The sequence below is a fragment of the Notamacropus eugenii genome, chromosome 5 (assembly GCF_028372415.1).
Source record: "Notamacropus eugenii isolate mMacEug1 chromosome 5, mMacEug1.pri_v2, whole genome shotgun sequence".
NCBI classification, from domain to species: domain Eukaryota; kingdom Metazoa; phylum Chordata; class Mammalia; order Diprotodontia; family Macropodidae; genus Notamacropus; species Notamacropus eugenii.
Window position 1 is genome coordinate 6841339 of NC_092876.1, and position 22096 is coordinate 6863434.

The 22096-nt window shown below is 39.4% G+C and overlaps 1 pseudogene; it reads right to left on the bottom strand.

Moving 5' to 3' along the window:
- Window positions 1-13032: 13032 nt before the first annotated feature.
- Window positions 13033-14033, bottom strand: LOC140508253 (annexin A2 pseudogene; annotated as a pseudogene).
- Window positions 14034-22096: the final 8063 nt, after the last annotated feature.

Here is a 22096-nt window from a genome sequence, read left to right on the forward strand (position 1 = left end):
GTATTTCTAGAACAATTTCAAGTAGGGGGAGGGATAGTGTTCTGTTGGCTCTCTTAGATAGGCCAACACCAAGCATGGCTGTCTCAAGAGAATACCCTTCAGGAAGTGATAATAGGAAGGTCCTACTAAAATCCTAAACAAATACTAGTTTACCTGTAAGCTCATGGAATTGTTTACGGAGTTCTCTGACCAAGCACCTATATTCAATCTAACATCCAGGAGAGTTCAGTAGACATCCAGTATTCATCATGGAAACATTTTATTTTACACCCATTCATTTTCCTGATATGCATTGTGGTTAGTACTTGTATAACAATAAGAAGGTCGCCACCTTTGTAGACCTCAGTTTCCTCCCCTATTAAGGGAAAGAGATAAGCTAAATACACTCTGAGGTCCTTTATTACTTGACAAATTTCAAAAATGATAATGGTCAGTTTAAAAGTAAACACAAGTACATGATTTAGTAGAAGACAACCTTACCTAACAACTTCTCTTTTAAAGTCCATACTAAAAAGGTGTCATCTAATTTTCATCTACTTATGATAATATTGCTGAATGATTTCCAAAAATAGCTCCCCCTTTCTCTCCATCCTGTTTCCTGTCATCACCCTTGGTGGCTTTCAGATCCATACTGATGCACCTTTAATATTCAGATCAAAAAGTTACTTCATCTCTTCAACTCATGTTTATTTCCATTTCACTTCAACCCATGTATAGCCTATATCAAATTGCTTGCCTTCTCAATGGGGGTGGGCAGGGAGGGAGGAAGGGAGAGAATTTGGAACTCAAAGTTTTTAAAATATGTTAAAATAGTTTTAATATGCAACTGAGAAAAACTGAATATTAAATAAATTAAAAAGGCAAAAGAAAAGCTCTTTGTAACCCAGCTGCTTCCACCCTGGCCAGTTTTCCCACACTTTGCTCCCCTCCACTTCCTGTGCACTGGAGGGACACTTTGCTTTTGGCTCTTCTGCCCACAGGACTCCATCTCTCAACTCTGTGCATGTTACCTGGACATCTCCCATTGTCTGGGATGTGCTGCCCCCTCCCTTGTGTTCTCTGCCTTCCCTGCCTTCCTTCTAGATACAGCTCAGATTCCATCTTTTCCAGGAGACATTGCCTGGTCCCCCACCTTCCCACTGCTTGTGCTGTCCTGAGATGACTCCCCCATTTGCCCTGTGTATATAGCTTCTATGATAGTGGATTCCATTTTGTCCCTTCCATTAGACTGATAGCTTCTTGAGGATAAGTGCTGTCCTGGCCTTGCTTTGTATCCCTACTACTTCCCACAAGGTCTGGAACATGTGCTTGATGATTATTTGTTAACTGACTGACTGGATTTACAATTCAAGAACCTGAGTTAGAAATCAAGTTCTTATTGGTATTACTTGGGTGACCTTGGGCGAATATTGAAGAGCCATTTGCTTTAGTTTTTTCATCTGTAAAATGAGGAAGTTGGACTGAAGGATCTCTAAGGTCCCTCCCACCAGTCGTTATACACCTCCGGAGACAGTGAGTGCTTCAGGTGGCACCTGGTGGGGAGGGGAGAAGAGGGGGTTGATTGGGTGAGGAGGCAGTTGGAATGCTATGTCTAATAGAGCACAAGATGGTGATCTACTCTTGTAATAACAGCTCATGTAGCTACAGTTATGGACCAGGTCCAGCACCAAAGGAAATGTTCTTGGTTACTTGTACCTTGTATCTCCCCCTCGTCTGTATAGCTAGCTTGTTTCCTCCAGTGTTGCATTGTATAAATATTCATATTTTCTTAATGCTTTGTAGCTCATTGACCTCCTCTCGTGGCTCCCAGCTCTTTTTCCCTTCCTTAGCATGCCCCCCTCCCAAAAAAATTCTCTGAGGTTCAGTTCAGTTTTTACAATAGTGGAAAGAAAAAGGTGAGATCAGACTTCCAAGTGGACAGCAGACCCTCTTGTTAGAATATGCATGTTTTCTTCTCTGTGGGGCCTCTTATCTGCCTCTGGTTTGTTACAGATACAGAAGACTTTGGAGAGGAGTGGGAAGTACTTTAGTCAAGGTCAAATCCTTCAGGTCAAGTTTCAGATTCTCGTGGGGAAATCTCCTTGACATCTTCTGCTCCCTAGCTGTCAGTCAATCAGCAACAGCCTACCACTGTCCCAAGCTCTTCAGAGGATATGAAGAGTAACCAAGACTGTGCCTGCTCTCAAGAATCTCACAGTTTAAGGTTTCAGATCACTACGTGGAGCTCTTGAGAAGTCCCTCCATGAGTCCTGTCTCTCTGTCCTTGCATCACATGCTGTCCCTGAAGACTCCCCACTACAGCCCTACCCCATATAGTCAGGTGGCTTCTGGGTACCGTCTCCAGGCAGCAACACCTTCCCCTGCTTTCTTCTCCCACCTCAACCCCCAAAGCAAAGGAAGAATGCCTGAAAGGCACCTGGAGCAAACTGTCATCCAAACTCAAACAAAGAAAATGCCTTCAGCTTTAAAAAAACGGCGTCCCTAGTTTGACAAATGGAATCTGTTCAACCCCTGTGAATATTTTTTCATCCTAGTGCAGAGTCTTTTACCTCCAATTTCTGTCTTCATCAAGACCTGGAGATGTCAAAGTGCAGAGGTAACCAAATTTTCCCCTATACAGGAAGAGATTGAGGCAGCAGATGTCACATTCCTATGACCAGAACTGTTTTTTTCCCCCAGAGCATTGCCAGAGAGTTTGGTGAACAGCTCAGGTGAGTAGGGACCTTAATTCCTGATGTAGGTACTAACATAGATCCTAAACTGAGGGACTCTGGGCTCACTTACTGGGGGCTCCTAGAGCTCTTATTTCTCCACTGATCTCTGGGGGTAAACAACTTTGCTCATTCTCGCTGCCTCAGGATGCCATTTTTCCTGGATGGTGCTCAACTGGAGGCATAACGAGGGAGGGATCTATAGGGATTTGTCATAAGAGTAACCAAATGTAGAGGGTATCATGTTGTTGCTAGAGGAAGGTGGTAAGCAGCTTCAGGCCCTCCGCTCTTGGGAGGGTGATCAGGTTAACACTGAAGACTCCATTTTAAAACCGATTTGTGTATCAGGATGTAGGGAAAACAAATTCAAGGACCTCATCATCCCTCAGGCTCCTCTCAACCAAGAGAGAGGACTATGAGGATGCTTAACTCAAATGCTCTAAACCTGGGCACCCATGGGCTTCTGGTGTGTGTGTGTGTGTCTATGTGTGTGTGTGTGTGTGTGTGTGTGTGTGTGTGTGTTTATGTGTTTGTGTGTTTACCTTTTGTCTCCCTCATTACTTTGTGACCTCAAAGGCAGAGACTCTTATGACCTCATACACAGATGTTCAGCAAGATGGAAAATGTGCAATGCCATGCAGTTAACACTATATTCCAATCATTTTATCAGAGACATCTGAGATCTTACTGTTTTTGAATGAGTTATACCTTGAACTCATTGACCAACTCAGTTCACATCTGGAATCTGGCTGAGTGGCCTTGCCTGGAGAAGTTGTTAACAACAATAGGAAGGTAGACACTGTGGCTCTGGTGGTCTCGACCCTACCAGTTACATTTGAAAGGTGAACTCCACTAGAAACCATTTTAGTCTACTAAATTTGAGTTAATCAAAATAGTTGTTTTTTGAAACAAGTTCACGGACCCTTGGTTACAAAGTTCTGACCTGGAGGATCTGAGCCTTTCCCTATTTTGACTGGACCTCTGAAAATGCTGGAGGAGAAAGCCTGTGGTTAGAAGGCAAGGTCATACTGTGCAGGGCCTTTATTTCATGAGAGGCCTCAGCAGAGTCTTCTTCTCATTTCCTCCCAACTCCACTGCTATTGGACTTCCCTGGACCTCTCCACCATGCCTTCTTTCCCCAGGAAAAATCAATAGGGGTTCTCATTAACACATCTCCCCAGTAGCCTCTGTCCCTCTGATTGGAGAACAAGGTCATAGGCTTCTGGGCCTCTGTTTAAGGACAGGGGCTCAGTCTAATCTTCTCCCAATTTACTACCACCTACCCCACTTTGGACCTCTCCATCCCTCGCCCTCACTGGGTACTTCCTCCTCTGCTCCTTCCTTCTGACAAAAGAATTTATAATTTTCATATCAATTGATATAACAAGTGCAATGAATATGCTAATAAATTATTTTTCTCAAGAGACTACTTTTGCAGCTTGTGAGTCAGACTCACAATGCAGCTTGAATTGATCAATCAAACCTTGACAAGGCTCACAGTCACTGGCCTCCTTCTGCCTGCAGTGAAGCGAACCAAAGACTGCAGTGTCACAGAACTCTAGTCCTATGATTCACAAAGTAACGACCTTCAAGGGCTTAAGCAGTATTGCTCCCACAGGACTCAAGAATTGTTGTATTGTCTTGCACTTGTGCACTTGTCATGGGAAACTACTCTGGCCTTGGGAATGATTGTTTGTAATCCACGTTACCCCCTGTCTTCCCACTTATGATTTATGTATCCAATCAGTGTCTTCATTTCAGCAAGGTGTAATTCTGATCGGGAGCATTCCTGATTTGCAAATCTGTTCATCATAATGAAGTTAATTAATTGGTTGGCTACCTGATTGTTGGCACTTTGTCTCTGGTTTGCTGTTCCATCATTCTCGGGTTCTAGATTGGCTCAGTAAAAATCCTGTTAACATTAATTGGTATCAGAAGTTTTTAAGGGGTGGACATAGGGCAAAGTCTTTTATCAATCTGGTATAGGGGAGAAGGGACTGGCACCACTGGATCTTTTTCCAAAGTTCCAATTCACACCTGGTCTGGCAAGTTTGGAGCTCCCACTCTCATTCCACTGCAGGTTCAGCCTTTTGATCAAGACCGCCTTTCATTTTAAGGAATGTTCTTGGGAAATTTTCTTGATCCAATTTATACTGGTAAGGTCTATTATATATGGATTTGGCTTTGTGGTTTTTGTCTTCTCTCTTTTAAAAATATAGTCTGAATTATGCACTGTGGAGTTTATTTCTGCACCTGACCAAAATTTTTGGGTAGCAGCTGCTTGCACAGTTGGTTTTGTGTGTGGTTAAACCAGTTGGAATTAACATCTTAATTGTGTGCGTGGCTAGATTTGTGGAATTCTTGCCTCTATAAGTGAAGTGAATTACACAGACTCTTAATGCTCCTTTCAGGAAGGAGGGAGGGTTCCCTTATCAACCCTTGCTTTCTATGACTGAAATCACACTGCCATACTCTCCCACTAGAAAGGTGATCGTCAATAAGCTAAGTCCTTTCCAGGTATGCAACTGACATCTGAGGAGAGGTCTTTGGCCAGCGAGAGACTTCAACAACTCTTTCATGACTTTCAATGCTGATAATAATGTGGAAAACAATGGGAAGCAGGTCAATGCCAAGCTTTATTGGCAAATGGTAAAGAGGGATAACAACAGAAGGGAAAGAAGCCCCTATTTCCAACTCCAATACACATTAACATAGAGGATAGGTCACATAGGAGCAGCACTGCATTGGGAAGTACAGAGACCTGGTTCATTCTGCAGGAAGAGAATGCTTCAGGGGGAAAGAGTGTCCTGCTGGAGGTGTTAGAAATAACCAAGAATCCTATCTGGCTAGGAGTGAATTTAGAAAAAAAAAAGTTTTATTTTACATCTAAAAAGACAAGCCTTCAAGTAGTGCCCAGCTAAGGCCCTGTAATCTTAGTTATGTGAGTCTTTTATAATTCATCCAGATTCTATTTTCACTCCTTGAACCACATTGGTCAGCATTCTAGAATTCATAAACTTCACCCCTTGATTACATCTTTATACATTTTGTCTATTTGTCTGCATCAGATAGCAGACACTCGAATAGAGAGCACTTTTCAATTGCTTAGGGAACAGACAAAAACTGTCAGTTTGAAGATGCCCTTCTGAAAGTGGAATTTTTACATGGACCTTTCTTTCTTTACATAAAATCCAGTTACACAAGTCAGATTTTACATAAAGAATTCTGAAGGAAATCCACAATCCATAAAACCACCAATGTAACCCACATTCTATAGCACTGTGCACTCTCTCAGTGCTTCATAATCTCCCACCATCTCCCCCCTTCCCCCCAATATAAACCCTCCAAGTGAAAGCAGAAGAATTGCAGAGCCCAAGTCTGCTTCCTGTTGTCTGCTCTGAACTGGCATAGAGGATATAGGAGGCTATAGGAACATTAAAGCTACCTGAAATTTTCCTGTTTGATGAATTGGTTGCATCTGCATCCCACACACATCAGTCCAGATTCATGAGTTTACAACAGTTTCAGGGATATCAAAGCCACTACTTTCTCTTGGGACTTCCCAGTCGAGCTCCATTCCTTCTAGGGCCCAGAAACCTTATTGCAGATGACCTCCAGGGACTACAGGGCTGGAACTTTGAAGGATGGACACAAGGTTAAGATTATTATAATGCTATAGATGGCAGTTTGTTGGAGATGCCCCAAGATGCAGGCCTCACCAATAAATGAGGGGGCCAGGAGCAGGAGCCAGTTGGAGGTTCACAGGGACTTGTCTACCACTGGACAGTAAGTCTGAACTTGGGGTCTAAGACCCACCCCTCCTTCACTCAAGGTATCCAAGGCGGGATACCAGGGGGTCCAGGAACTTGGATGGAAGTCTAGGCTGGGGAATCACATCTTTGTTGCCATGTAATTAAATTTCTTTGTCATTCTAGGTGTTTTATTGATGTGTTTAAAGGCATTATTCCCCAAAGGGGTCCCTATCAGTTATGATTCTGCTGAAGGGGACCAGGACACAAACATCGTTAAGCATTCCTATATACAGAGGTTCCCTTCCATCCCTGCTTCCTCTAATGCAGGGCTAAGAAAAATCCAAGTTTCGTGTGATTTCAGGGCAGAGGATGATCCCAGGATTTGACCTCCAACTGGGAAGTTCCTAGCTTTAAGAGAAAGCCTGAGTTTCTTTTCCCCATAATAGGAACCTTCCCTAACCAAACATTTCAGCATCTCAAAGCATTCTTGGCTGAGGCAGGACAACGTCTAGATCAAACATTCTGTGAAATTAGGAATGTCTCCTTTCTCCACTCCTGGATGTCAGCTCTGCTTCCTTGTAAAGCAAAAGAAAGGGGAGAAATCTGTGGTCTCATTCCCTTTCTGCCACCTTCCTGTATGACAAGCAAGGCAAGTTATCTCAGGCCAATTTTTTTTTTTAATATCATAAATGAATTTGGATACGTTGGAATTGTACCTTGGAACAGAAACACTATAAAATACATTTTGATACATTGTAATTCAATTGTTTATGTATACATGTATGAAGACATTGTTATTCTCATAAATGACTTCTAAGTTCCTTCCATCTCTCTCTTGCTCTGCTGGCCTCATTTTCAAAAGCAGATGCCAACTATTTCCAGAGCATTCATGAGGTTCGGACATGTAGGGCTTTGCTGAAAGTCTGCACTTGGGTTGTGAGACATGCTGCTGACCTCCTGACAGTAATCTACCTGCCTAGAGCCTCATCAGCCTCTTGTATAGTTCCTAGAAGGTACTAAGAACTAGGAGGGTATAAGGACAGGAAGCGGAGTCACCCCATCAGTGTGAGACCAGCAGGAACTCCTCAAAGTTGCTTTTCTGCCAACAGGGACTGTGAATACCAACTGGCTTCCAATGATCCAGGAGTTTCTCCTCTGCTCCCTCCCTGCCCCCCAGCAAAAATCAGCTCCAGTCTCTTTGCTCCAATTTCTGGTCCTGTTAGACCTAAAGAACTCTATAAAAACTCACCATACTCTGATTATTTGGGAGGGGATTACACATTCCCTTTGGGATCCCATTGTGATGCTCATGTCCTCCCAGCAGCTCAGCAGACCTGTTTCCATTGTCCTCTCTGACTTTCCTTCATTTTGTCACTCCCCTCAATAAAGCTGAATTATTTTTGTGTCTTGGGAATTCTATTTCTTTGCTCTGGGTCCTTGGAATTTTGACCCTTCCTGAATCTGTGTTAAGGTACTGGGCAGGAAGGCAGTCCCTGGGCATGGGGGAAATCAAACAAGACAGTAGTTTCATTAAAATTAATGGAATTTGCCAACATTGGCCTCATTCCTGTTTAGAAAGAACTTCTGTGGAATCTCCTTCAGTTCTTTACACAAATATTCCCATACTCAGTCTTGCCCTCCTAGGTATAGAGGGAACAGTTTGGTAGCAGGGCTGAGAGGCTAATTCCTACTCTTTTTGAGGTTCAGTTACACTTTTATGAAATACTCAAATCACAAGTACCTATTACCTATAACTACAGTTCCCAAATAGAGGAGGGATCTCAATGACAGGGCATGAAGGTATGGAGCTCCATAGTGTCAGCATCATCAAAATGAATCCCCAGAAGTTAGTTTGAAACCTCTTTTCTAACCCAGTTTTGGGATTATATAAAAGATATTAACCAATCAATAAGCAAGTGTTTCTTAAGTGCGTACTGTGTGCTAGCTACTGAAGTAAGAACCTGAGATAAAAATATATAAACGAAACTTTCCTTGCCCTGAGGGATTTAAATTTTTTTTCAAGATATTCTCTTCCCAAAGTGCCATACAATTAACACAATCCCATGTAGTTGTATGTGCAAATCTATGTGTGGGTTTATGGGGTATTCAGGGAAGATTAGCCCCTCTAGGTGAGAGGGCTTACTGAACCTTTTTGAGGGCTACTCATACATGTTGGAGTCCACTTTCATCCAACCCCCATCTGTGGTTCCAAGAAGTGTAGCATGTACACCAGCTGCACAATCACTAAAACCATCCAGGCAAATGGGATAACCCAGGTTCAACAGAAATGACAGACCTCAAACCTGTCAGTGAGTTAGGAAGATGTCTGTCCCAAGCATATTAATGCTTGGAGGGATGGGTGGATGAGAAGAATTTTTAAGAAAGGGCATGAAGGAAGCTGAAGCAGGCACTGTGCTGTGCTTGGCATTAGGTCAGACTTCAAAGATGCCAAGGTCACACTCTATATCCTGGGCCATCACCAGTCATCCTGACTTTGACCTGCCACTGCCACTGGACTCTGGAAGAGAGGGTGAAACTTATGATTTTGTGCCACTTTGCCTCACTTACGTTCAGTTCATGTACCACTCAAGACATGGATCTGTGTCTGTTAGTATGTGCTTTGGCCGAGAGTCTAGAAGGATGGAGTTTGGAAACAGCTTAAGCAGCTAATCCTCATGAATCTCTACTGAGGGTTAAGGCAGAAGACTTTGCTAGGAAGTGATTCTCTGTGTCTTTCTTATAATATTACCGATATTTGAAAGTCAAACAAGCTTTTCCTAGAGGCTCATCAGCCCAGAGAGTGAGAGTAAAAAGAAAAAAAAACAGAAACCAAGCTCTCTCTGTTTTCTAACTATGGCCAAATTAAAACACAGAAAACGTCACTGATAAGGGGCAAGATCTTTCTCTCAATTTCCAGAACTTTATGACATAAACTAATCTGAAAATGAATTTGTGACTAAAATGTAAGTTCTCCGTTCTGAATTCCAAACTGTAGTTTGAATGTTTTTAGAAATGCTAAAACATTCTTGGAAGTTTTCAGTTAACATTCTTTAGAATTTGCTTTTAGGAAACTGAGAACATGGCTGTTCAAGTTCCATGGATCTTTTACCATTTTTCCCCTGGAGGATGATAGATTTATTGTTTTTAAGCTAACGGAGGAATCTTAGGCTTAGAAAGAAGCTCCTTTGAATGTAGTATCAGTGCAATTCCAAAACTTAGAGATCAACCTGCGTTTTAAATAGTTCTGGCACTTAAGAACTACCTGCCTATGACCAACTTTTTCCTGATTCATAGAAAATGGAAAAGTTTATGTAAATGACAAAACGGCTAAAAAGAAAATAAGTTTCATTAGAAGGATACATCTAATTTCAATTATGCACCTGTTGACTTTTTAAAAAAATTCTACTGACATAATTGGTGGGAGGAGAAAAATGGGGAGAGAGGCTGGTTACTAACTATCTTCTCCCAGGGAACCCTTCTTTGAGACCTCTCTAGTAAGATTTTTTTCACCTGTAAGAGGAGTGAAGTTTCTCCTAAAGAAGTATAAGCAGAGGGCAGCTAGGTGGTTCAGTGGATAAAATACTGGGCTTGAACTCCAGAAGACTTATCTTTCTGAATTCTAATCTGGCCTCAGACACTTTTTAGCTGTGTAACTAACCCTGGGTAAGTGATTTAACCCTGTTTTCCTCAATTTTGAGCTGGAGGGGGAAATCCCACTCCAACATCTTTGCCAAGAAAATGAAAAATGGGGTCATGAAAAGTCTGACATGACTTAGTGACCAAAGAACAAGAAGCCAAGAGTTCTTTGTTTTCTGCCTTAAGTTGCATAAGAAGGGTATAGATGAATTTAGGAGACTAACCACAGATGCATAAAAAAGAAAGGACAAAGCAAGGGAAAATGTGAATCGACATTCCCACCCTGTTCCACAGGAGTTTAGACTCCTGAGAACTACTCAACAGAATAAAACCTCAGGTTAAGGAAGGAGTAGGTAGTTTGGGCTAAATTTCAAAGAAGTATATAATTTGAAATTTTTACACATTTTCTTGCTTCTTTTCCTTGAAATAGAAGCTCATTTAAGGGAGCCACTTGAATTTAAGTGAAATGTATTTAGGAAAAAAATACTTTTTGTTACTTCTGTGAATCACATAATAGAACTTAATGTTTGGGTAAATTAGAAATGTCACTAGCAATTCTTTCCTTCAAGGACCATTAGAAGAGTATGTTTTGGTTTGTATGTGAAGAATATAAAATGCTCAATAACCTTAAAAAATCTTAAAGGATGAGAGTGCCACTTTAAATAGTTGGCAGTAGATTAACTAAGAAAGCAGGACATACAATGTGAAATACTGGGAGTAAATAGTCCATCACCTTTTGTAAATTTAAGATTGTGTTTAATTGTAAATCCGGATTTGATGTGGTAAAGGTTTTCCTTGAAACTTACAATATGGTTTGTCATTAAGGCAAAATGCTGAAAGAACAAGCATTGAGAAAAATGTGGGTTAAAAATTTAATCTCTGTTAATTTGTTGGCTCTATCATTTTAAGCAAATCACCTCACCTTTGTTTACTAATGTGTGAAAGGGATAATGGCACCCATCTCTCACAGTGGTTGAAAGAATCATATGATTGTCAAATGCTTACTACCTGGTCTGACATATGGTAAGCACTTTATAAACATTAATGCTTTTCTTTAATTAAGTAGTATACTGGGTTTTAGGTGTGTTTAGCATAAGGTGACAAATGTGAAAAAATGAATGGTTTTTTTATGTAGGATAATTTAGAAATGCATTTTACAGATTTGGTGACATCTGACTAGCAACAAGTTTTGCTTTATCCTTTAAATTCATGATATTTTTAATGTTATGGTGTTTCTAGATTTTCTTGCATTATAAATACTGGAAAATCATTGCATAAGAAATGCTATTAAAAAGATTATGCAATTGTATCATTTAGAACTTTGACTCTTTTCATTTGGTTATAGCAAAATTATTAATTAAATCATCATAGGCTATTGTCATGCTAAAATCTATCAAGTATTTAACTTGGTAAATATTAAAAGAGAAATTGATAATTGCTTACTGTGTGCAAAAAAGTAGAAAGAAAAGGACCTTTAAATCTCCTTTGAAAAAATCTGCCAGATTTCTTGAGATCATGGGCTTGGACAAGGTCATAAAATCCTGTGAGCCCTGTAAAAGAACTGAATTGGTTTCCTGAGAAAAATGGGATCCTCTTTCTCAATTGAAGCACTCTTTCGCAAAGGGGCAGGGGGAGGATTTATAAGTTTGTTTATGGTATAGCAACGATTTATGTGATGATTTGAGAGTATAATTATGAAGTTATACTTGGAATGACATATATTGAAATTTAACTTTAAACTAATTTAGTCTTAACTGACTTCAGTCTTAGAAATTTAATTTTGCCTAAGCGCTTGATATACAATACGGTGAGAAATGGAAATGTGTTAGTCTGGACCTGCACAGTAATTAGCCAATGTTTTTCTGCTGACCGTTTTTTTTCTTTTTTGAGTGAATGATCGTATACACACTCTCTATGTGGTATTGCAAATTGTAATTGTTTTCTTGATTTCTCATGATTGAATTTTACACTAGGATAAGATTACTCTGGGGAAAAACAAGAAAAAAGTGTTGAGGGATATTTTTTTCTCCATGTGCAAAGTCTGGTAAACATTTATTACTAATTAATGTATTGCAACAACAATAACTTATTATTAACTGTAACCAGTGCTGATACAATTAATGAAATTCTGTTATTTAAGGTGAAATCCCATGATAATCTAGTGTGATTTATTCTGAGTTTTTAACTCAGGCATAATTGCCTGAACGATCATTAAGTCAGTGATCCACCATTTGAGAGATATGCCACTAGGTGCTCAAGGGGAATGTGGCTTGAGAACTGCTGCAAATAGTTATTAGTCCCTGAGAAAGGTGGAGACGATGGCCTTAGATTGGCCTAAAGTATGGTTCTTTTGACTCAGTTGCCCTATTGGACTGTTTCTTTTTGAACAGGAATGTGATCAATCCTGACACCTAGCTAAGATGTCCTCTGAATGACGTGGAACTTTTCTATATAAATGGCTGTTCCAAGCAGTAAACACAATTCTTACCTGATATCAAACAGAATTTAGGAGGCTGTATCTTACTACTATTCCTGTGTTGAGTCATTCTGTTCTTTTAGGCTTTGACCCAGAGGACCAGTTTTGAGGCTGCTATAGTCATGTCCTTGCTTCCTCCTTTCTTTTCTTTTCTTTTTTAAAGTAAAAATTCAGTTTATCTTGAAGACACATGAAACAAGAAGTCAAGTGTTTTCCACCAGAGATTTCACTTCTATTCCCTTGGAATTCCTTTGGGTAAGGAGAAAACTTGAGTAAAGACAATGTGTACATGACTAAAAAAGTACAAGAAAGCAAATAACATCACTCTAATAAAGAATATTATGAGTTACTGTTGCAAGTTCCCACAAGTTGATTTTCTAAAATTACAAGGGGGAAGAGCAGGAAGCATTGTTTCTGGCTATTACAACTGCTTTGGTCATTTCTTTCCACAGGAATTTTAGTCATCTTCTCCACAGAGATACAGGAGTGCCTTCTGGTAATCTTTTGTGTCTTGCTGGGCGAAATAATACAGAGATTTTCCATAGTTCTTGAAATCAGATCTAATTTTCAGCATGTCCACCTCACTGTGGGAGACCATAATCCTGCTCAGGACCTTGATGTGGATTCCCCTGCCCTTCGTGGAATCATAAGCTCAGTCAGCAAAATACAGGGTCCTGTTCTGAATGTACTGGACCAGGTTGAGGAAGATGTTTTCAAGGTCTCCTTTAACTTCTTTTTTAATACTTTCCAGCATGTCATAAGAGTTGTAACCCTTGCACATTTCAAATACTTTCTGGAGGTGGCACACACTCCTCTTGGTCACAATATTTATCCATTTAAGGATATTATTTCCCTTCCTTTTCACTCCTGCATCACAGAATTTCCAAGCATCTTGGTCAATTCACTCATAATCAATGACAGAGCCATCCTCTGGTTGTTTTCCCTTTCCCAGGGCAACCATCAATTTGATATTTCTGAATAAATTCAGGTGTTTCTGAAATAATGTCCTCCACCTCTGTCTTGTACATTTCTCTGTAGACTTTGCTAATTTCATAGAGCTCCTGGTTTGTCTGTGGGCAGTTGATCTCAATGAGGGAATCTTCATCAGTACCCAGACCTGCATGGAGGTTTTCACCTCTGAAGCATCATACTGAGAAGGTGTCTTCAAAAGGCCCCAAATCACTGCCTCCTCCTGGACAGATAAGACAGATTTCAGTGCTGATGAAAGTTCCTTTCTGATACTTCTGTGATAAGTGAAGGAAATGTCCTGCCTCTGTTCATTGCTGTGATTTGTTAAAATGTTGATGATGGTGACTTCTTGCTGGCTGCCTCATTGTTTATAGCATCCCCCTCAGCATGAAGGTTGTTATAAGCCTTGATGGAGTCATATGCACTTGCAGGTATGGAATGATCATCCTTCAAATTGAGCTTGCACAAAATTTCATGGATTGTAGACATCTTGAAAGAAGCTGTGCCAAGCACTGAGATAGAAAGGAGGTAGTTGGGCTTCAGGTCTTTGCTCCTTCCTTTCAAAGCAAATTTCCATAAACAGGGCAAGTAAAACCGTATATTTTTTAATATAATGAATCTTGTTACAATACCCTGGCACATCTGCACTGCTATAATAATATGAATTATGAAAGATTATATTGTTTTCAAGGCCTTGTCAGGTCCTCACTAAGAGTGAGGTAACACCCTTTCAGTGAATAGACCTCTTTAAGAAGTGAGTGAAGGGATGGCCCCTTTAATCAGTAAAGAAAAGAAAAGAAATAAAATCAAAGTGGGACAGAAAGATCCCCAAGGTTTCTGGCCAAAAAGTACAGTTACCATTTACATTCACTATGAGCCAGGAGGGTCCAAAAAATAAAAATTATGTGGTGCTTGGGGAGGGACCTATTTTTGTTCAATCTATGACCTCCAGAGAAAACTGGGTTTAAGGCTTTGTCTTAGAGAAAGAAATCTATCCAGTAAACCCCAAGTTGAGTAGGTAACTTTCAGCCATCAAAATTTGCCTTCCTTTAGGCAGAACACCCTCAGGTAAGGGAAAAGGTGAGCAGAGGAGATCAGAGAAGAAAGGAGAGAGAGCTTCTTGGAGTAACAGGTGAAAGTTGCACGAAGGTGGATTCCAAAGGAGGATGAGCAGCCCTGTAAAGCGCTCAGCAAGTTTTCACAACAGAGGTTCTAGTCCTCCCTGAATACCTTAAACACCTACTGCCTGGTACTGCTCCATGGTACAACCAACCCTCAAGCCTCACCTCTTCTGAGAATGGTCCCATTATCATGCTACCTGTGGTTGAAGGAATATCCAATGAGTCTACCCTATTTATAATGGGTCAGTTTTGCCTTTGTTCCAACATTTAAATGGTCCAGAAGATGAAGCTTCAGGCCCTTGACTTAGCTTTCTGGTTACCTGAGAACAAAACCAGATAGGACATAACGCACCAAAGTTCCTTCTTCAAGCTTCCGAGTATAGACCAGTAACATAACCAGCACCAGTCCAGAAGAGCTGGGCTCAGCTGAATCCACATTGAGTTCTTGATGAATAGTCTTTCCCTGCTCTAACTGTCCTTCCCCTCGTTTGGCTAAATAAGCTTGTTCGTGGCTCTTCTGTGAATTAGGAGTGTACTGCTTCAGTCCACTTCTGAACCTGAGGTACCATTCTGACCTGAACCAATCTGCCACACAACGGGATCCTCTTTCAGGCAGTTTATCTTCATTTCTAACTGCCCTCCCCTTGAGGATGAGGATGAGAAACACATAGCCATCAGACTCCACTTGTACTGACAGACACACTATCCTCTCTTCTGTCATCATCGGATACATTTAAGTCCTCCCACCAGTAAAGAAAGTATATTGGCTATATCTTTGGGAAAGAGTCTCTTTGAGTCTGAGAGAAAAGGTGGAAATAAAGGGTGATGGGAAGTTAGGACATTTTGGGATGACTGACTAAATATTTTTTTAAATAAGCATATTGCTGCCTACAGGAGGAGAATTGTACCCATATTGTGGTATTCACAACTGTCATATTCAGCTAAAATAAGATGTTCAGGTCATGAGAAACTGGAACAAAATGTAAGACTTTGTACACTGAGCTTTTTCTTTTTCTTTGAATTTGAAAAGATTTTTTATTTTATATTTTGTTCTATTATTTATTTTCGATTCTTATGGCATAATATATTGTGATATTTTATATTTAGCTGTTATTTATTTTAAAGAAACTTTAATTTTAGAAACTTAAACAAGAATGTTATGAATACTAGTAATTATTCATAATGCTATTTGTAATTTATCATTTTGTTATATTCATATGTTTACATATATATGAATAAATATATAAGTATTTATTTGACATTGTTATCGATAATTTTAATGTTAATAAGGTATTGTATATACTTTTAAATTTAGTTTTGCAAATTATGAAATAAAACAAATATTTCCATAACATAATAAAAAAGATGATTGCAGAGATAATTTCAAATCCATTAGGTAAAACTTTTTATGCCTTCTAAATACATAATAAAGCTATCATGTAAATTCTTTTATGTTCTCCCTCCATCCTCCTGTCTAGAGATAGCTACCACTAGACACAAACAAGTATTCATATGAAAATTATTCTATTCATACTTCCATGTATTCATTCTTCTTCTGCTCCACTAACTTTTGAAGTCTTTCCAAGTTCATGCGTATAGTTTCCATGACACAATCTATAACTCTTATCCTCTGCAATCCCCTTCTCCTTTTTCCTTCAGTCTTTTCCAACATGAACATCTTTATCAATGTGGCCAAAGTAATGAGTATTTGACCTTCAGGTGAATACCTTGAATTAATTTCTTTTACTATTACCTGATGCGATTTCCAAGATGTCCAAGGCACTCTCAGACATTTTCTCTAGCACCATAATTCAAAAGCATTGATTTTTCAGTGCTCCGTTTTCCTTATAGTTCAACTTTCATAGTCACATATTGCTACTACAAAACCATTATTTTGATTACATGAATCTTTTTTGGCAAGGTGATATTTCTACTTTTTAATATGATGTCCAGATTTGCCATCGATTTATCTCCAAGGTTTACCTTACAATTTTGTGCCTTTAGTGACAATCTACAATGATCTTCGACCTCAAGAATTTAAAATTTGGCACTACTTCCATTCTTCTCCCTCTGCTTGTCAGGAAGTAATGGGACTAGTTGCCAAGATCTGAGGTTTTCTCCTGGCCATCTGGAATAGGATTTAAAATGAACTCTGAGAGAGGTATTGGGACCTAGGAGCAAAAAGTGGGATCTCAAACGCTTAATAGCTAGTTGGTGTTTAGCTTCCACTTTTGAAAAGGACCAATGACACCAGCAGGGCAATATCTTGACTTGCAAGTGAACTGGACTTCAGTGAGGCAGGGCTGTGCAAAGTCATCAGCCTCACTCTCTCCTCTAGAGTCATTTGAGTCCAGCAGCAAGGTATAGATCAGGAAAACTGGAAATGGCCCTGGATTCAATGGAAGATGTTGGCCTTTTTAAGCTAAGGTCTTTCCTAAAGCTTAGTTTGTCTGAGACAACACTCATTCAGAAAATGAAAGGAATGCCTAATTTCTGGGTAATTAATAACCAATGTATTAATTATGGCTAACAAATAATCATTGAGGTCAGTGACTTTCTCTCATAAACTCAAGCCCTTAGAAGCTATTGCTTTTTTATACTGCTTCAGTATTTTAAAAGTATTCTACCTTTGTTATATCTGTTATATATAGTTTTCAGAACAACCCAGTGAAATGAGAAAACTGAGGTTGGAAAACTTTAAGCAACTTGCTCCAGGGTCACATCACTAGCAAATGTCTGAGACAAGATCTGAACTCAGGTCTTTCTCACTCCAAGTCCAATACTTAAGGCATTATGGAACTAACTGACTGAAGTTGGGTTCATGAAAGAGGCATAGAGGCCTTCATTTGTCAGGCATATTCACTACCATCTTCCCCTTCTTTGTGTGATCAGGTCTGACATTCTCGTGCTTTTCCCACAAGGTTCAGAAAAGTTTCCTGCCCATCTATTCCTGGTTGTTCATTTGTCATTTCTCTTTATCCATAATTAATTTCCATTAGGGAGTTTTTAGTAATTAAAGTAATTGCTGATGGTAATTTGCATGGGGTCTAAAATTTCTCTCCTCCTGGACCATCCCTGGCTCCCTCTGCCCACAATCCATTGACATGATAAACACAGTTCCCTGATGGGAAGAGAATGGGAGAGGGCAGATCCTCCCCAGGAATCAAGACCCTTTAACTAGGGCCCTGGCTTTACACATCCCATCCACTCACCCACTGATTTTTACCACCATGCTTGACAGACCAGAAGCTGAGAACAGCCTGGTGAGTATCTTTCTATATTTCAGTCTCAGACATGTGGAGCATCTATACAAAGGGAGAAAGTACTCTTTAAGACAGGAAAGGGAGACTGAACGTGCTTCAAATTCTCTACAGTATGGGAGGAAGGAAGTAAACCTAAAGAAAGGATCTGATTGTGTTGAAAATCCAAGAAAGTGAATTTCCTTTCCCTTTTCAGAGTCCAACTTAGAGCCTCCTCCTTTGCTCACTGCTCAAGCTGAAGAAACCGAGGCAAACTATAAATGACTTGTCCAGGTTCACAGTTAGGAACTGCCTGAAGCTAGATTTGAACTCATCTGTCTCCAGTTTCAGTTACTCCTGACTACCTCATTTTGATAAATCTGTCAATATCTCAAAAATTGAATCCAGTCTGTATAAACAGAGAAATTGAGTCAGTGCAGCATAAGACACAGAAGTAATACAATAGTGCTCTTCATCAGTTGATGCTTGATCTACTGTACCCTTACTTTTCACTGCACTACCTCCTCCTCAAGTTTTATTCCTTTGCTCTTAATTTATCATCTCCATTCTTTGCCAACAATGATTAGAGAACCAGTGCTTGTCGAATGAATAAACAAAGCAAGACAAGAGGGAGTCTGATGAGAACAATGGGGTGGGGGAGCAGGGTAAGGAAGAGACTTTTGTACAAGATAGCCCCTAAGCTTACCTTTCAATGAGCTTTCTTCAGTAGGAAACCAACAAATATGGAGAAGTGGCACTTCTCCTCATTACCATTATAAAAAATATTTCAATTGGCCAGACAGAATAAAGATTAGGAAATATAAAAAGAAAGCACAGTAATTCAATTATGCATGCCAAGGTCATGAATTCTGTCCACTAGCTAGTGACTATGGCAGAGACTGTTAATGAGGGGTGGGCTAACCGTTCTGTCACTCTAATTCTGAAGTAACAGCTGGGATCCATCATGTAGACAGAGAGACCAAAACGTCTTTCATTCTGACTCTAGCATGCAGTCCTAAATCCAATCCTCAGATGCATGCCAGGTGTGAACTGACATGTCTCTCACTTTGATTGCAGTTCTACCTTGAACTGTCTAGGTGACTGATATGGGAAAGGGCTGTGCAACCAGTGGTGAGCATACAGCTCTGTAACTCTGAATTCACAGAGCCTTGAAGCTGTCTCACAGTGGGTGGGGTTGGCATCTTCCAGGTAAAAGAGAAAACTGGGAAAGGTGATGGGGATAATACAGAAAAGGTAGATTTAATATACAAGCACAAAATTTCAGAGCATCCATATACTAGAAGGAGATATTAAAACAGTTACAGAGAAAAGTAAATAAGAAAACTATAATATTTCATTTCTCAATGCTTCTTTCTCTTTTTTTAAAAAAAGACATTAAAAACTAAGATTTTAAAGGCCCGAGTGGAAATTTGAGAGGTAGATATTACTGACCTCTTATGATTATTGAATGGAAATGAAAAATAAGTACCCTCACTTCATAAGAGAATCAAAAATGAATACTCACACTTCTAAGCTACTCATAACACTTTTTTCAAAAATGTTTCATGTATTAGAACCTTTAATAGTCATAAAAATTAAGAAGAGCAGAAATATAAGGATACTTTTAGTTGATTGTGTCAATAAAAATATATTCAATAGAGGGACATTTTAAAAAGGAATAAAAATTAATTGGTGGGTAAATAATTTAATCCAAAAGAAGTGATGGGCCAAAGACAATATTAAAAAAAGTTAGACAATTTCATTAGCAGTAAAAAAACAATCAGACGGCATAGTACTATTTGGGGGAGGGGCCAGTGGAGTCCTTAGGAGAAAATTCTTGTCTTGAAATTCTTTCTACACTGTTGCGAGGGTGGAGGGGGAGGCTCTCACAGGGGCACGGTGGGAAGATTGAAGAAGTCAAAATCAGAACTACAAGAGGAATTAAAAGTGGCTGGCCAGATCATTTGCTCAAAATGAAGGCTCTAGAGTACTTCACCAATCAGAGAAGGGACTTTCAGGGCCACAGTGAGAAGGAAAAAGGAGATAAGGGAACTTCCAGGATGAGAAGGCAGGTTAAGAATGGTGAAGTGCAGAGTTTGGGACTCAAGACCAGGAAAATAATGAAGAGTAGCTGGCCTGGGCCTGTCTCCAAATGGTATTTTCCAGAACCATTGACCAACAGGAGAAGGCTACCCTAGGGTTGGAAAAACTGTCAATTGATCAATCCATTTTAATATAAACAGAGAGGTATGTGAAAGGGAATATTGAAGTAAAATGGAAAAGAAAGTGGGCAGAGACTGAGTGTAGACATGTGCAGGGCTAAAAGACAACTGACTGAGTTTTATTCCACAGGCAAAAAGAAGATATTGAAGATGTTGTAGCCAGAAAATGTCATAGATAGTTCAGTTCATTAAAGATATATGCTAACCAGGTTTTATGGAGGATATATAGGAGAGGGAAAAGCCTTGAGGACTGAAGATCTACTAGAAAGTTATTGGAAAACTAACTCATTCTCATACAGGGGTAATGAATTTAGGATGCAGAATGAAATATACATTTTTAGATGTGGTTGATACCAAAATTTACATTGCTTGACCATATGTATTTTAAACAAGATTTTCTTTTTTTTAATGCAAGTGAAAAGGAGAGAGGGAAAATTACATGAAATATTGGAGGAAAAAAAATTTAAATATTTTGTTTGAAAGATCCTAAGATGATGAACTAGAAAAATGGTTGAGTGAGTGAGAAAGGCACATATGTGAAAGCTATACATAATCTTTCTCCCTACCCTTCCCTTTCCTATAGCCAGAAACTCATAAACCCCAAAATACATTGATCTGTCCCTCAAGCCATCCTTAATGTATTTAGCATCTATTGACTGCGAACTATTTGTCAGGTCTTGTAATAGCTGCTGTAGGAGGAACATTGGTAACACAGAAATAGTCCTTAGAATGCAGAAGTCTCTATTCCTTCAAAAAAGAAAATACACTCCAATACACCCACATGAAGCAATCACTGCAATTGATAAAATTGGGACCCCAAAGGACAGTGATTCTGTGGGTAAGATTGGCTGAAGTGAACCTTCCTGACTTGAACCAACTGTCTACACAGTGACACAGTTTGTCCTTTGTATGTTTATGTAGGGTCCTATTTCTTAGTTTATTAGAATCCTTGAGGGCAAGTAGAGCTAGACTTATATCTCTTAATCCCCATGCTTAGTTCAGTCCCAGGAAAATAATAGGAATATTTTTTTTGACAATTCATTAATATTGATTTTATGCAGATTCAGAAAAGTGACTTCAAACCAACTTTGAGGAGTTACTGTAATAATCCTAATACCATAAGGTTCACATCAGTCTAAGAGAATTTATTTTAATATTATATTAAGAATTAATTATTAAATTGAGATACAGTCTTTTTTCCTTACAGTCTTATTCTTGTTAAAATAATCAGGGTCTCAAGGACATAACTGATTGAGGAGAATACCCATGAGTCCTCAAGCAATATGCTCTTGAATATTAGGTGAGGCAACCCCAAATTAAGATACTTAACCTCTGTTTAAAGCATAAACAGAGCCCAGTCAGGGACAGTTCTTACCCTGGGGAAATGAGCCCCTGTTATTAAACCCCTTCATTAGAGGTTAGGGTAACCCAGCTCATGAAACAGAAAACCACCAGAGTGGTCTAGATGGAGTTGCATTCCCCTGTCTACACCGCTGGAGGCAAATGAGTATTACAATAAAGCAGCAGGAGGTGCTGAAGATGCTTAGTCCACACCCTCAATAAATATAGAACATTGTGGGATGATATTCAGTTGTCAAAAGAAGTCCTTTCAAGGGTTATTATTAAGATATTATCATTATTAAAATTTTCAGTCTCTCCACTGATGATCAGTTTATTGATTACCAAGTGGCCTAACTAATACACTGATTATTAATTACCAAGAAATCTTGTGTCTCAGGGTTTTATTTTTCCTTTCGTCTAGTACCCCTGATCACTTGTTAAAAGAGTCATTCTGTGTCAGGCCATTTATTGGGCTAATTATTTCACTATCCATGAACTGTTACTTAAATTAAAAGAGGTTAAAGGAATAGCATCTCCCCACTAATGACTACTTCCCTGCCCTATAGACCAAAACCGAGTGTGAGAATGTTTCTGTAAAGATTAGTTGGAATCACTTTCCATAGGATCTG